Source organism: Lampris incognitus, chromosome 19 (genome assembly GCF_029633865.1).
Source record: "Lampris incognitus isolate fLamInc1 chromosome 19, fLamInc1.hap2, whole genome shotgun sequence".
Classification (NCBI taxonomy): Eukaryota; Metazoa; Chordata; class Actinopteri; order Lampriformes; family Lampridae; genus Lampris; species Lampris incognitus.
In genome coordinates, this window is record NC_079229.1 from 16,354,338 (window position 1) to 16,369,690 (window position 15,353).

The 15,353-nt window shown below is 42.2% G+C and overlaps 1 protein-coding gene across 2 annotated transcripts in view; it reads right to left on the reverse strand.

Annotated features, from left to right (window-relative positions):
- Nucleotides 1-15,353, reverse strand: part of relch (RAB11 binding and LisH domain, coiled-coil and HEAT repeat containing) — a 67,181-nt gene that overhangs the window by 50,935 nt on the left and 893 nt on the right. The window lies entirely within an intron of this gene.

Genomic DNA, 15,353 nt, shown 5'->3' on the forward strand with positions numbered 1-15,353 from the left:
AGTTGGCCCTTGTGCATATTGGCTTATGTGTGGTCTAGGGCTCTCTTAATGTTTTTTTTGACCCCCCCCCTTTTTTTTTTCTCCCCAATTGTATCCGGCCAATTACCCCACCCTTCTGAGCAGTCCCGGTCGCTGCTCCACCCCCTCTGCCAATCCGGGGGGGGGGGGCTGCAGACAAACTACCACATGCCTCTTCCAATACATGTGGAGTCACCAGCCGCTTCTTTTCACCTGATGGTGACGAGTTTCCCCAGGGGGACGTAGCAAATGGAAGAATCACGGTATCCCCCCCCCTCGAACAGGCTTCCCGACCGACCAGAGGAGGCGGTAGTGCAGTGACCAGGACACATACCTACATCCGGCTTCCCACCCGCAGACACGGCCAATTGTGACTGTAGGGATGCCCAACCAAGCCGGAGGTAACACGGGATTTGAACCGGCGATCACCGTGTTAGTAGGCAACGGAAGAGACCGCTACGCTACCCGGACGCCTTAAATTTTGATCTTACCTAAGAACAAGCGTGAAGTATGCAAGTATTGCTACAAAAGTTCTTAAAATTGTTCGCATGCACAATTTAAGATAAAATCTGTGCGTATGCACGATTCACGCATGAGACCCAGAGTTGATGCTTGTCAATACATTCCTTGTGTGAGAAAAAGTGTCTCAGTACATGTAAGTGTGTGTATGCACATACGTGTGTGTGTGTGTTTGTGTGGATAAAAAAATACCATTTCTTCCTGTCTGACCTTTCAGTTTAGTGCCCCTGGCTTGCATCGTCTACTCTGAGACAGGTCTGACATTTCACATTGTCATTTCTTTAATGTGCTCCTGCTGAGCAGAGGAGTCAGGGGAGAGGAGGAAAGAGAACAGACACAAGGGAAGCAAACGGAGTGAGAAGGAAAAAGAAACTGATTAAAAAGAGTTGAGAGAAAGAGAGCTTAAAAGAGGAGTGGCCAGCCATACTAGTATTTAGTTAAGAGGATGGTCATCAAAAGGGCAGGACGTTGAATCAAGCCTCTCTTAAAGTTGTGTGGCTATCTTGGCAAGGTCGTTAACCATTAAAGCTGACACGACTTGGAGGGGATGAAACAATCAGTCAATGATAAAAATGAGAGAGGATAAATTGGCAAGCATAAACCCACACAAGCTCAAATCTATAAACCACAAGTGTAGTCACAATACCAAAGTTTTTGACTTTGGTACCAAGATCACCAACTTTGATACCACAGAGGAAAAAGTACTGATAAGGGCTTAATTACGACTGGCAGTGTTGGGCTGCATATTTTATTGTAAATACTCGGGTATGAGGGATTTCTGTTCCCACAATTAATAATTGTGTTATGTGGCAATATGAATAAGGAAGTGTTTAAATTATATTTTCAATGCATTTAAAAGTCCTTTATGTTAAATCAAGCACTTACTTCACACTTGACAAATCACAACCTTTGCGTGTGCAACATGCACCCATGTGCAAGTGACATCAAGCTAGCAGTTAACGGGTACGAGAGAACGAGCAGCCAAACATAAGGTTGGTAACATGTGAAGTGGAAAGGAATGGATAAGCCAATATTAGGATTATTCATACATCTTGCAATGAGGCAATTTTGTTTCTTGAAACCGGGACTAATAATCAGAATTAATAATATTGATCATAATATTTAGCAAATCATAATTATCGGGGCGTCCAGGTGGCATAGCAGTCTTTTCCATTGCATACCAACACGAGGATTGCCAGTTCGAATTCCCATGTTACCTCCAGCTTGGTCGGGTGTCCCTACAGACAATTGGCTGTGTCTGCGGGTGGGAAGCCGGATGTGGGTATGTGTCCTGGTTGCCGCACTAGCGCCTCCTCTGGTCGGTCGGGGGCGCCTGTTCAGGGGGGAGGGGGAACTGGGGGGAATAGCGTGCTCTTCCCACACGCTACATCCCCCTGGTGAAACTCCTCACTGTTAGGTGAAAAGAAGTGGCCGGCGACTCCACATGTATCGGAGGAGGCATGTGGTAGTCTGCAGCCCTCCCCGGATCGGGGTGGAACAGCAACCAGGGCGGCTTGGAAGGGTGGGGTAATTGGCCGGACACAATTGGGGAGAAAAAGGGGGAAAATAATCCATTAACAAAAAAAAATCTGAATTATATTTTTTTGCCATGATCCGTCTACTGACATGAATCTTACAAGTTGCTAAAATGTATGGAATCTAACTCACACTTCCACTAACAGTGTGTTTGAACGGCCTCGTCATTCTCAGCCCCACCCAGCATGAAACTGATGCACCCTTACCAAGGTTTGCCAGAGGGAAAACAGCTTCACAGCTCTGATAAGTCACATGGAGGACTATTTCCGAGTAAATCTAAGTCAAACTTAATTTGTTGGGAAACAAAAACAACTTAGCATCTAGCATCAAATACCTTTTCTAGGAAGAAAAAAAAGTACAATAGCCCTACCTTACTAGAAAAACACAGAATACCTTTTCTAGAAAAATGTAAATTACTATTTTTTTTCTTTATTCTGGTAGTGTTGGATCTCACATCAGCACCCCCCCCCCCCCACACACACACACACTTTTTCAATGCCAAAGCTGCATGCAACATACAGGCACCTGCACAGGGAATTGTGAGTGAATTGTTCAATAGCTTGCACACATGCACGCACACACTTCTAATGCACACACGGCTGTAGTACAAATACACACAGTATTCATAAAAATGTGTGCAAGTGTAACAACACAAAGACACACAGAGCTAATGAAGGGCAGAGGGATATGAATAGGCAGCCAGTGGGAGCTCATCCAGAGCCACATGGAGCCTGGCCAGAGCTCCAACAATGTCATTAATCGCCTTCTCACAAAACTACACCAAGTCTCTCCCACCCCACTGTTTCAGTGGGTGGGAGACAGAGATACAAGGAAGGGTGATACATGGAGGTGGAATGGGGGAAGGAGAAGAGAAGAAAGGGGGTTTGGGGGGGAAAGAAAAAGAGAGACTAAAAACAGACAGAAATTGTTTGTATTCTTGGGGTGCTACTAAAGGATTTGTGCGAGTTGTCATTATGTTCAGAACTGATCTGCGGAGCAGTTTAAATGGCATAATAACAGTTACCTCTGAATACTGATCTGCAAACAATAGTTAAATGACCAGGTTTGCCTTCGTGTTGAACATGACTCAATTTGCCTTTGACAGGAAGGCTCAGAAATCTAGGTTACGACATAAACTTGTTTAAACAATGCCTGCAAATAATGTGCAATTTGTTTTGACCTACATGGAGTGCAACATGGTTGTGGCTTACAGCACCGGTATCCGAGATTGCATTGGGTAGATTGGGCCAGTGAATATCGAAATTAATACACAACTGACTTTCACATACTCCAAACAGGTTTGTAATTAAGCAGTGCAAGTAACGTTTGGCACAGGTTTGGTTGCAGGTAGCCCTGATATGGGAGCCTTTGGGAGTCTGGTCAGTCAGGTCCTGTGCTGTTCCATAGAGCGTTCACCCCAGAGAAATGTATAACAAAAAAATATGCTGAATTTCGCTTTGAATGAAAAAACTTTGACATTATTTGTACAGCGGAGATGTAGCGCATGCCACTGTGGTGAAAGTGCAGGAAGTGAAGGATCATGGAGACTTGTTATAGACCTCTCAGACTAATTTTGGGGTGAAATCTCTACAGAGAAGCACAGACCCTTAAGAAACAACAACCAAATGACCACAGTGCCAATGTGTCCTGAATAAAGGCTAGGTTACAGCATGAGGCCAAGTTGTACGAGGTCTAAACTCAGTGGATGGTTAGCATTTTCGTCATTGACTTTGGCTCAAAATGATTAGCACGCTAAGCCCGTTGCTAATCACATGCGGATAGCAGGCCAGTGTGAACAGCAGAGAGTGCCATCCATTTCTCTCAGACTGTTGCAAATTAGCAGGGTGGTGAGAGAAGGCTTGCCGTGTCAAGTGGCCAAGAGCAGCAGCTGCACATTTGACACAGAGGGGGTCTTTCAGCAGTCATCCAAGCACACCAAACCTCCCTATGACCAAATGCTGCAACATCAGTGACACTGCAAATGACAATTGTGGTTGATTAGTAGATTGCTGTATTAAATTAAGATACTCTTAATGCTTTGAAAATAACGGATATAGGACCCTACTTCTAAAATTTGGTTTCATAAATATAAGAACACAGTCTACCAAGACATGGATGGCTGCATACCAAAGCATTACTAATAAATTATTTGATACTTGGAAATAGTTTTGATATGATTGGGTTATGCGAAACATGGCTGAAACCAAATGTTTTCCTTCCCTTAAATGAAGCTTCCCCACCTGACTATACTTATGCCCATGTAGCTCAGCCAAATAAACAAGGTGGGGGTGTCGCTTTTATATCTAAGTCCATTTTCTATTTAAATTCTAAACTTGAAACTTAATTCAACTCTTTTGAGGCTCTTATTCTAAGTCCATCTCCCTCAGCCATGAACAGACTCTGCTCAGTCCTGCTTGTGATACTCTATCGACCTCCTGGCTATTACTCACTATTTCTTGAAGAATTTAGAGAATTTATCTGAGGTCTTGTTGCTCATTCTTCTTTTTCTTTTGAAGATTTTTTTTGGGGCATTTTCTGCCTTTATTAGATAGTGATAGTTGAGAGAAACATGAAAGGAAGGGGTGAGAGAGGGGATGACATGCAGCAAAGGGCCCAGGCTAGATTTCAACACAGGCCACTGTAGTAAGGACTCAGCCTTGTGTGGTACGCGCTCTACCAGGTGAGCCACTGGGGCACCCCCTTGTTAATCATTCTGATGAGGTTCTATTCTTGGTGATTCCAATATTCATCTGAATAAGGCCGCTGATCCTCTAAGTAAAGCCTTTCTGGCGCTAGCTGATACTTTTGGGGTCGCTCAGTGTGTTCAAGAGTTGACTCATTGCAGTGGTAACACCCTTGAGTTGGTTTTAGCTAAAGGGCTTCTGATCTGAATGTTTTACCAACCACATCTGCTATGTCAGGTCATTTTCTCATTAAATTTGAAGCATTACTGGCCTGTCCAGTTAATGTCAGCACAGATGTAATTGCCACTCATCACATTGGTCCCTCCACTGTAGCTGCATTTGGCCAGCAGCTGCCAGAAGTCTTGGCTCCTTTCACTGTAGTGACTTGACTTTGTTGAAAATTTCACTAGTGACTAAAATGTGGCCTTTTCTAGTCTCCTCGATTCAGCTGCACCTCTCACCACTACCAGAACTACGCCCTGGTTTAATGATGACACACATGCTCTTAAGCGGGCCAGCAGGAGACTGGAATGTAAATGGCAAAAATCAAAACTGGAAGTTTTGACCTATCTTGGCATGAGTGTTTATTGAAATACAAGCATGCTTTATCTGCTGTGAAAGCAGCGTATCTCTCTCGCTTAATCAATATCCATTCAGCCATCCATTATCCAAGCTGCTTATATCAACCAGGGTTGCGGGATACTGGAGCCTATCCCAGCAGTCCCAGATTTCTATTTGACACTGTAGCTAAACTTACTAAAAAGCAGCTGTCTGTTAGCTGCTCACCATTAATGGCCCGTGAGTTTCTAGACTTTTTCCTGCAGTAAGGTTGATGAAATCATAAACAAAATTAGTTCTTCAACTCCAGCTACTCCTGCAGATCCTGTCTTATCAAATTCACATCTGTAGATGGGTTTTGCATCTTTGTTTGACTTGTTAGGTTCAGGTTGTAAAATGTTATAGATTTAGGCTAATAGCTGACATAATTTGGAACTGGAGTTCGCCCCGCCCACTGCTCTGAGTGTATAGGAAGGGTTAACTAGGGTTAATTGCATAGGACAAAATTCAAAAGTACTGACAAAGAAATTATGAATATAAATCTTATAAATATAAATCTCAAATCTTAAATTTGTTCGAGCTAGTACGCCGTTTCTGCGCTTCTGTTTCACAGTGCATTGTTGGGCATTGTCTCGTATTCAAAGCCTATTATTATGAGCATTTACGTAGGTCTATAATTTATCCACGATAAGAAAAAAAAATGTCACAAGCTTTTATTATATCACAAGAAGTGCACAGATAGGACCTCGTTCAACCAAATCCCTCGGGATTACAAACAGGCATCAAATACACCAAACCTTTGGGAAAATGTTTTTTATTAACAAATAACATAATACTGAAGAACAACAGAATCCTTAACAATTAATACCTTTAATTAAATTGAAAGACACATGTTGCACTGCTACACCATCCATCTCAGCCAAGAATGGAGAAATGTCTGGCTGAGTCCTACTTTTTTTATATCTTATAAATCCATATCCTGTTTCAGTGTTATATACTTCTCTCACTCCGATGTGTGACTAATGTCTTTTCTTGTCTCTTCTCCTGTGTATGTGAATGGTGTGATGTGAGTCTCCCCTGTGTGCAAGTGTAGTCTGTCCTCCTGTCAGGTCTCCATGGTGGTGGTGATCGCGTGGCTCAGGTCTTGGGCTGTTCCGGTGGCATCTGGACACTGCTTGGTATCCTCCTCATCATGTTCTTCATATATCTTATAATTCCATTATAATTCTGTTATCCTCTTTCAATGTTCCCTCCATCCATTCATTATCCGAACTGCTTATGCTGCTCTCATGGTAGCGGGGATGCTGGAGCCTATCCCAGCAGTCATTGGGCGACAGGCAGCGAGACACCCTCGACAGGCCGCCAGTCCATCACAGGGCCGACACACACACACACACACACACACACACACACACACACACATTCATACCTAGGGACAATTTAGTACGGCCGATTCACCTGACCTACATGTCTTTGGACTGTGGGAGGAAACCGGAGCCCCCGGAGGAAACCCACGCAGACAAGGGGAGAACATTCAAACTTCACACAGACGACTACCCGGGATGACCCCCTTGGTTGGACTACCCCGGGGCTCGAACCCGGGACCTTCTTACTGTGAGGCAATCGCGCTAATCACTGCATCACCATGCCGCCTCTTTCAATGTTGTATTCTGTAAATTGTGTACACACAACATCCATTGCACGTCTGTCCATCTTGGGAGACAAATCCCTCCTCTGTCGCTCTCCCTGAGGTTTCGTCCTATATTTTCTCCCTGTTAAAGGAGTTTTTTTAGGGCGGTGTTCCTTATTCAATGCGGGGGTCTAAGGACAGGATGTTGTATTGCTGTAAAGCCCCCTGAAGCAAATTTGTAATTTGTGATATTGGGCTATACAAATAAAATTGACTTGACTTCTATGAAACGTGGTGGACAGTTTCTTTCATTTAGTACATGTGTACAATTATACCTTTATTAACACTAAAAGCTTAAACCAACCAGCCAAAAACCACCTACCCCATGTTTAATCAGGTGTATCAGGCATTTTGACAACTTGGACTCTTAACCTGCTGAATATCAAATGAGTATTCTGTGCCGTGTCAAATTGTGTACATAACTTTCAGGAACATACATGAAATGTATCCCAGTTCTAACACATGACAATACGGCTTGACTGATTAGCAGTCTGGCCGATTATCAGATCCGATATTCAGCATTTTCACGATTATCGGAATCAATATTTTTTTTCTCTGATTGCTGATAAAATAAAATGTAAAACTGCGCTACTTTGACTCTGATGCAGCCACGTCGCTGTCTATGGTCCCAGTGGTCTTGAGCAATGTCCTGCCCACAACACTATCTGATTGCTTACACGTTACGACTAATAGCCTATCAACCCCATTTCCCCTCAGGGATGAATAAAGTATTCTGATTCCGAACACGCATTTGTAGACTGAAGCAGCTGTGGTATGCGAGTGGAGCTGTGTTTCGAATGTAAGGCAGCAGATATTGCTGAATTTACAATAAATATCACAATCATCCACACTGAAGTTGCAAAAACACAACAATGTAATGATTTCTATGATGACAGGCATTCCCAGTTCACAGTTACGCCACTGAAAATGCCTGAATAATTCACTTTGTTGCAGTGGTATACAGTTAACTACAACAAGACAGTAAGAGTTCATTTATGTAGCGATAGCTATATCTCTGAGTAACGTTAGTGCCAGTGTAACTGGAACTAGCGCGAACATAACATTACTTTCCCGTATGAGTTGATGTTTTTACATGTTACTACTGCAGTGTCCATTAATCAAAACTTCACACTCAACACTTGAAGGAATACAGGCGTAATTCCCCTCTGACCATAATGTTGGTTGCAATGGCACAATGGCGCTGTTCATGTTTCCACTCATTGACTCCACAGGAAGTAAAGAAGCAGAATTTATTATGACTAACCACAGAAAGTTGAATCAGTTCATCTGGACACAACATTTATTGGGAGAAACGTTGTATCACTCATCTATAAGTGACTTCTTCAGTCTCAACTGACTGCAGGTATCTCCACCCTTATTAACAGCACAGTCGCAAAATGACCAAACCAACGATCGGTTTCAAATGCATGGCACTTTGCATATGAAACCAATCGTTGGTTCAGAATTAAATCAACCCTGAACCTTGCAAGGCCAATGCTGACAGAGTCGACCGGTTGGGACTAATCTACGTAATGAATAATAATAATAATAATAATAATAATGTTAACGCCCTTTAATCAGAGGTGGGTGACCCACCTGCCCCTTCCGCCTGCAACGCTCTGCATTGTGGCAGTCAGGGCGTCTTTGTGGGGTGGAGCTTAAGGCCGTGCTGGAAGGCAGGCCAGTGGAGAGGACTCTGGAAGCCCTTCTTGCTGATCTATCTGGCTACTCCTACCCCACTTCCTCTCAGCCCCTTGCCCAGTTTTCAGCATTTTTCAAAATTACGCTGTGGGTGGAGTTGGGCTCAGACCGCGGGGAGAAGTTACACTTTAAAAATAGCACCCTCAGTCGCATACTGACAGTTTCCATTTGTTTTGGGATGGACACAATGTTCTGTTTGTGATGTTTCAGTCTTGTTTGTGTCAAACCAATCAGTATTACAAATCCAAAGTATAATACAAATATTGTTGTTACACTTTTAATTCTAAGTGCTTTAGCTATTTCGTCTTGCAACAAAGCATTTCAAACCTTGTGTATTGGTGGATTGGATTCCCAAAAAAATTACATCATCAGAGGGGAGAATATAACACTTGCAGCGGGAGGCAGGGAACTTGGGAGGCGTCCCTTATTTCTCCACATACAGGGTAGCAACCCTAGGACAGATATACATACAGACAGGGACTCCTTCCATTTTAGTTAGATAGGTAACTGATGGTCAACACAGGTAACCCTGTTTTGAAAACACAGGAGGCGGAGCTGGAGGTGACAGAGTTGAAGATGCTAAGATTTTCGTTGAGAGTGATGAACAAGGACAGGATTAGGAGCAAGTATATTAGAGGGATTCAAGATTCAGATTCAAGATTCAAGAGTTTTATTTGTCACGTACACACAAGTACAAGTCCTGAGTGCAGTGAAATGAAAAAAGGTACAAGCTCCGAAATGTGCAAACAACCAAGTACAACAGGTACACACGCATTCCAATTTGCAACATACAATTTACAATCAACATTTAAGAACTCTCTGTAAAAAGAAAACAGACAGCACAATAGCTCAGGTTGGACAATTTGGAGACAAAGCGAGAGAGGCAAGATTGAGACGGTTTGGACATGTGCGGAAGAGAGATGCTGGGTATATTGGGAGAAGGATGTTGAATATGGAGCTGCCAGGGAAGAGAATAAGAGGAAGGCCAAAGAGGAGGTTTATGGATGTGGTGAGAGAGGACATGCAGGTGGTTGGCTTGACAGAGGAAGATGCAGATAACAGGAAGAGATGGAAACGGACAATCCACTGTGGTGACCCCTAACGGGAGCAGCCGAAAGTAGTAGTAGCAGTATATATTACCAATGGTCATAATAACATAAGCGAATGTTGAGTCTCATGGAGCTAACTTGAATGCGACAGCAAACATCAACATTTGTTGATCCATAATTTAGCCAGCTGACTAGCAAAACAATTGATAGGCTACAATGTTATTCCTTGCTGCTGGGAGCTCCCTGCACTTTTTGGTTTAAGATCATCTCTTCTAAGTGTCTCCTTGGTTGGCACTGGTACTGAAAAAAACCAAAACATATCGGTTGACTCCTATATGACAATAAAAGAATAAAATTAATAAGATAATATTTTATTATACAAAAAAAATCAGTAAAGGGGGGCCAAGTCTATTTCCTGAATTTTTCCTGCTGGTTACTTGCTTCTGTGGAATTTTGTACGCAATGTTTAGCTGTTAATCAACACAAGACCAAAGTTATTAACATGCCTCATCATTCTTACAACAAAGCTGCATCCTTCCTCTCCCGAACAGTTCCTTGTTTTTCTCCCCCAAACAGAAGACTCTAATCTTTCTGACAAAAGGAAAACATCATTCCAATGGGTACATGGGACTTTGGCTATCTGAATAGCTGGACACAGAATATCTAAGGCTGGGGTTATCTGTCCCAATCCTCAAGGCACAGAGCTCTGCTTTAAGAGCCAGAACTCTGTTCCGCCAGTTTCCCAAAACCTCCCAGCTATGTGTTGACATTTTTGTCCAGATATGAATCTGATCCTCTGCTTACCCTCAACCCACTCATTTCTTATCTTTTTTTGGGGGGGGGGGTTCCCCTTTTTCTCCCCAGTTGTACCCGTCCAATTAGCATACTATTCCAAGCTGTCCCGGTCGCTGCTCCACCCGCTCTGATGAGCCAGGGAGGGCTGCAGACTACCACATGCTTCCTCCGATACATGTGGAGTTGCCAGCTGCTTCTTTTCACCTGATAGTGAGGAGTTTCGCCAGGGGGATGTAATGCATGGGAGGATCACGCTATTCCCCCCCCAGTTCCCTCTCCCCCCCGAACAGGCACCCCAACCGACCAGAGGAGGCACTAGTGCAGTGATCAGGACACATACCCACATCCGGTTTCCCACCTGCAGACATGGCCAATTGTGTCTGTAGGGACACCCGACCAAGTCGGAGGTAACACGGGGATACAAACCAGCGATCCCCGTGTTGGTAGGCAACGGAATAGACCACTACACTACCTGGACAGTCATTAATTTCCTCTTTTAACATGTAGAGCAAAGTTGTAGATTTTTCAGTTGTTTCACGGTGTCATTTTTTTGATGGCAGGACTTTTTAACCTCATTCATTTCTAATAGGATACTTCTAACAGTTTCTATGCATCTGTGCTCCTGATAACTTCCTAAGAGAAAAGTCAAGTCAAGTCTATTTGTATAGCTCAAAATCACAAGGTAGCTCCCAAAGGGCTTAAGACCTTAAGGACTTTCTATAAGGGCGACAGACCAGTTATGTAATGCTTCTGAAGAGACCATCATAAAACTCTGCTCGGAACCCCTTTGGGAGTTTCCATGATCATCTAACTAACAAGACCTTGCATTTGTGCAAAAGCATATTATCACATAGTTAACATGACCCATGAACCACTGGTCCTTGTCTCCTGGCAGTCTCAGGGTAGGCACAGCCATTTTTTCCTAACAATTAATTTTAGCCAAGAACTTTGAAATGTATAAACTTTAACTTTAAAATCATACGGTTATTAAGGGAGTAAGATACAATGATTTACAAGATGTTTGTGTTTACTAGTATATTCTTTGAGAAGAATGTGGGTTGTGGGCCTTGCCTGTTCTGGTTTGTAGGCCTTGTGTGTCAGTTGTGGATCTATTGTCTACCAGTTCACCCAGGTAGACCATAGATAAAGCTAATCTGTCACTGACTGCCATCTGCTATCCTGGCTAGTGCTTGCCCCTTGCCTGTTGCCATGCCACACCCTTTAGACAACACACCAATGCCTCCTTGGGAAGAGCCACAGATACACAATCTTATAGAAATGAAAAGACCATATCCAACCAAAGATAAAAGTGACTGAAGTCAGAAACAATATTAACCTCCCTTATTCTCCAGAAAATGGTAGGCTTATAGACCTGCACAGTACCAGTAACTTGTGTTGACCCAGTAAGGCATTCAAAAATTATGTACGCCTAAATCAGTTCAATTCCTAACTAGGGATGGGACAATATAGGAGTTTATTGTGGATTGCGATAAAAAAACACTCACAAAAAGTTGATTGTGGTGAATTTCCATTATTGGGATTATTGTAAATGGGGATAATCATGACATGAGTGAGTCTCTCTCTCTCTCTCTCTCTCTCTCTCTCAGCAAGCTGTCATTGTGATTACTTGCTAGGTGTTGGTGAGAGTCTGATGCCTTTTCTACACCAATATGGATAGTTCACAAAATGAATATTTTCGTCAACAGTCTGGCCTCTCAGCCACACGCGAGTGGCGTTTTGGGTCACTAAAACAGAGATTTTTTTAAAATGGAGGGGGAAAATATCCATTTAGAAAAATATCCGTATACATGGGCAAGGCCTGAATCTTTCCTTGTATGTTTTTCACTAAAAAGGATGTTCACGACAAAGATGTCTTATCTGCAATGCAATAACCATTTGTTTCTCAACAACATGTAAGGGGAAGTGAATCCAGTATGTTTTGTGCCATTTTAAGAGTTTTAAGCATATTTTGATGATTATCGGAATAATATCATGAATTGCAATTATTTTGGCCAGGATAATCATGACATTAAATTTTCATATCGTCACACCTCTATTATAACCTTTGGTTTATCCTACCAGTTAGTGTCAGAGATTGTGTCAGAGACTGAAGATGGGATGGAAGGTTATACATACTTCAACTCATATCGCTAAATGCCTCCTGAATATCCAGAACCAAATAAACAGTGAAAAAAATAGTTTAATATGATTATGATGTATTATAGGTACACTTGGTTACCGTTCACATTTGCACTGATACCGGTACTTGGAATTTGGTACCTTTTTCCGGTACTTTACTCTCTCTGTAATAACAAAAATATCATTTCAGTTGTAAAAAATAAGTAAACAACCATGAAACCGCCAAGACCCACGGCACACCCACTAAACGTGAAATCGATTGGATGAGCAACTGTCAAGGAAATCGAAGGACAGACAAGACAGACAGAGACTCCTTCCATTTTAGTTAGATTAATATTATTCTGAGGAATTTTGAAGACTAACGAGTGCACGTACTAAGGGCCTGTCTCAGGTCATCCATGAGAGAGTGACCAAAATTTGTGATGCATAGCTCACGGCGCCGCCACTATGGGAAAAACAAGTCAGCTTTGCATTTCCCATCACAAATATTGCGGCGAGTGTTGTCTGCGTCAAGTTTAGAAAAGTGCAACCGGTTTTGGCTTGCCAACTGCCCTGACTGTAAACTAGGATGGTTTTTTCAAAAGGCTCATATCAATATTTATTTTAATTCACAACACAACCGACTTTTCCGGTACCAAAATTTGGCACCAACTGATCTAACGTCAATAGGTACTTGGTTGTACTGACGTAATTCGGTGGGCACCCTTAAAAGGATTTAGTTCGGTACCCAACCCTCATTAGAGGCAGATTGCAAAGGAAACCTTGCAAGCTAAGGCTACCAAATGCTAACATTATGTTAAGTCAATGTGTTTATATAACTAGTGCACTTTTCTCAGCTAGTTCTTTTTGTAACTAGCCACTCTGTTTTGGAGCTGTACCTTTTTGAAACAATTCTTTGGGTCTGTGATTTCATGTCAAGTGTAAATGGAGAGGCGGCATGAAGTAAAGCTGATGATTAGTAGGGCTGTGGATTGGCAAGAATTTGGCAATAAAGTTTAGAATACCAAGTGTCATGATTCAACTTATTGTGATGTATAATGAAACACTACAATATGCGGAGATGTTTTGCCAAAATATCACAAAAATGAAAACAAAAGTTCCTCATAATGCCTAAACGCAGAGCCATGGCTAGTGTGGTGCTGGCCACGCCTGCTGTTGTTGTCACCTAGTGGTCGGAGATGTAAACAACAAGATGAAGAAGTGCCACTGCCACAAGTGTAATCTTAAGAATCGATGCACGGGGGATAGCTGCAGTAGTTTAGCCTGAAGAGGTCACTTAGACGAGTGATGAAATGTATCTGTCAATAAACGTTGTGTCCAGATGAACCAATTCAACCTTCTTTGATTTTCCTACCTGGATTATTGAGCATACATCAAGACAACTGATGCATCGTTTCTGAAAATCAATACAATATTGTAAAAGATAGTATTACAATACTCCAGTGATGTAATAGGTGTGTGTCCTGTGTCTCTGACACATTAAAATCCAAAAGGACGTAGTAAACTCTCTACCGACGTGTCCAGGGGATGCACTCTATTTTTTCCCTGATAATGCTACATTTTGAACAACAAATCTGTTGAAATCACAGAAACGAAAGAAACCTCGCCAAGGGGTCACCATTGTCTGTGCACAGTGCGCAATCATTGCGACATGCTACTTTAGCTGCAACAAGCTCGCTGCACAGACCTCATTTCAACAATCATGGCTACGAATTTCGTATTGGTAAATAAACTCATATGGCTACTGTCACTCATGTCGATGATGACTGATGATCTAAGGCTTTATGCAGTACATTATAATTCATTTTGGTGCTACAAACACCATTTTGTTTTTATCTGAATATTGTTTTGTTCATATGTGTTATACTCTGCTCTCTTATTTGATAATTGATTATATTGCTACAGTCAGTTTTGTTTATTTGAATTTTCATGATGTAACATTTTTTTTCTAATTAAAAGTTTTCAGATTTGGGATTTTATTCATTTAATTTTCAATACATATATGAATAGATCCATAATTATAACATATACAGCATTAAACATGAGTTAACACTATAATTTGGTGACAAAAATACAAATTTTATTGGGGACCCATTCAATTTCTCTGGGACCCACTCAGATGACCACCTGTGGGTCCCAGGGAGTCACTACACTGAAAACCTATTTTCATCACTGAATACTCAATTGTTTAAAAATGTTCTTGCATTCCTAATGATTAGCCACGGTAAATGTATCAAAGTGAAAACTTTCCATCTGAACAACCCACATCACATCCCTTCCCTTCCGGATGAAAGATTTTCTAACCAATCTTATTGCTTTGCAGTACATGAAGTAAACTTTACGGGAATACTACCCCTGCTGCACTGAGGCAAACCACATTTCTGGGTTGGGCTGTCACCGTGTGTGTGTGTGTGTGTGTGTGTGTGTGTGTGTGTGTGTGTGTGTGTGTGTGTGTGTGTGTGTGTGTGTGAAAAGGCAATCTTAGATCTCAGCTGCCTGGGGCTATTGTAGAGCAGTGTATGCAAATATGGGGGAAATCGACAGACACGCCCCTCTCTCGACCCTCCGACCCTGATAGTATGTATTGTAGTCCCATAACACACATCTGACCTGTAGCACTTGTCAGGTTAAAAATTTGGAGCACAGAAAAAAAAACTGGCCAAA